The sequence below is a fragment of the Triticum urartu genome, chromosome 2A (genome assembly GCF_056163025.1).
Source record: "Triticum urartu cultivar PI428250 chromosome 2A, HENAU_Tu73, whole genome shotgun sequence".
In the NCBI taxonomy this organism is placed as follows: domain Eukaryota; kingdom Viridiplantae; phylum Streptophyta; class Magnoliopsida; order Poales; family Poaceae; genus Triticum; species Triticum urartu.
This window is the reverse complement of record NC_141874.1, coordinates 41846572-41848952: the sequence shown is the minus strand read 5'-3', so window position 1 is coordinate 41848952 and position 2381 is coordinate 41846572.

Sequence of the window (2381 nt, the reverse complement as noted above, 5' to 3'; positions counted from 1 at the left end):
TTACATGTATCAGGATAACTGCATAGCTCCCCATGTGCATCAATCGACAAAGCACAAATCAAATCAATACATGTCGGGATCAACATAGGGGATGAAGGGGGGGGGGGGGGGGGCGTACGTACCATGTCGGGCAGGATAACCTGCAGTCCGGCGGGGCCGGTGTCAACCTGGGCGACCTCGACCAGCAGCGGCGACTGCAGTGTTGGTAAGGTCGACGACTAGATGCAGGAGTTGGCGACGACCTCGTCCGGGCACGGCTGCTCCCCCTCCTTCCGGTGACGCCGCTGAAGATGCCGCCGCCACGACCACCCGCCTCCTCCGCTGAAGATGCCGCCGCCGCTGCTGAACATGGACGCCGATCTGGTCGATGACTCAGTGAGGAGCGGGGAGGAGAAGGCGCAGGAGAAGCGGCTGAGCCGGGCGCGCAGCGACCGGCAGAGGAGGAGGCGCGGAGGGGGGGGGGAGGGAAGAAGCGTGCGGCGGCGCAGCGACACGGCAGAGGAGGAGGCGCGGAGAGGGGATCAACAGAGGGGGAAGAAGCGTGCGTGGCTAGGTTTCTTTTTCCTTTTCTCCCAGCGCTGCACACTAAATTGGACGAGTCTACCCTTTTGAAAAATGATTAGCCCCACCATAATCTTGTAATGGTCCCACAGTTATTTGTAGTTTCATGTAATTTTACTCTCGTAACTCCTCGTAACTCCTATTTCTTCACCGTTTGATCGTAGTGAATGGACGGCCCCTAAATTCGCCAATCATTGTAACAGTTGTAAATAACTAAATATGCAGATTACATGTGTTAATTTTGACAAATAAAAATATGAGAAAATACTTCTGGCAACGGAGTATTGATGCCCGAGAGTTAAACTTTGAAAGTAATAAAGTTTTTTTTAGTACAACACATATATTAATCTTCTATTTTACTTGTTGATTATAGTCTGCTAAAGCATCGATACCGAGGCTGCGATGCATGTGTCTGCGGCTGTGGGGCAGCGTTGCATAGTACTCCTTGCCTAGTACTGTGGCCGTGGGTCAGCGTTTCTTTTTGTCAACAGGGCCTGCGGCACATTTCCTGTGGCCGGCAGAAGAATCGAGAGCCTGCAAGTACTCTGCCGCGCTGGCAATCTAGCAGCACAAAAATGGAACCCCACCGCGAATCCCTGCCTGCTCAGCCGTTAGATTGCCCTATCCTATGCTATATGTGACCATGTAGTCCTCTATCTAAAGCAATTGAATCTGAGCCGTTTGTTTACAAACATCCAACGGTCTATATAACTTCATACTGGTACACTATATAGAAGTATAGATAATAGTGTGAGTCCATCCCATGCTCTGTCTTAAGCCTGCAGATTACATTTTTTTTTGAGACAAAGCCTGCAGATTACTTTTTTTTGAGGGGTAAAAACCTTATTTATTCATCAAATGCCACATGAAGTGGGATACGTCTCAGGTCGTGCGGGGTGCCAAACCAAACATGACGCCCCGGACCTCTAGAGAAAGCAAATTTAGCTAGACCATGTGCTTCATAGTTCACAGCACTAGACTCAAAGGAAAAAAATACAATTATTTAGGGAATTCGAATGACTAATAATCTCGCTGACGATCGCCCCGTAGGCACCTCTGCCGCCTCTCTGAATATCTGAGATGACTTGCTTGCAATTGGATGCTACAACAAAATGTTGTATGTGTAGATCTTCAGCAAGTGCTAGAGCTTCGCGACATGCAATAGCTTCAAGAGTGGCCGGATCAGTTAAACCCTCAAGGACTAGGGCCGAGCTGCCCAAGAAGTTCCCTTCCGAATCTCTGCAGACTGCAGCTGCTGATCCTCCTCTTCTTCCTTGCACTCCCCCATCCACATGGATCTTGCAATGTCCAGCCGGTGGTTTTTTTGGCCTTGTGTTTGTTTGGAGAGATGTGGCATTCCTAGCTGGAGTGTTCGGTTTATTATTGATCAAGGACAGATCCTTCAGATACCTCTCTATGAAGCTGTGGGTCACTTGGGGACTCTGAAAAATAGCTTCATGTATTGCCTTCCGTCGAGCATGCCATATTGCCCAAAGTGTCACGGCCATGTCAACAAATTCTTCATGAGTTAGCATCTCCATCAGCATGAAGAGCCACTGTTTGGCATTGGGCTCATTATTTGATGTGATTTTTTGCGTGACCTCCACATTAGCCAATGCCCAAACACTTCTTGATGTTGTGCACTCTAAGAGGGAATGACGCCATGAATCGCGTATCCCACAGATGCCACAAAGACTGGAGTCGGACATATGACGATGTGCTCTAACATTGTTTGTTGGAAGCGACTGTTTTGAGAGCCTCCATAAGAACATTCGAATTTTCCCTGGGACCTCAGTCTTCCACAGCGTTTTCCACGATTT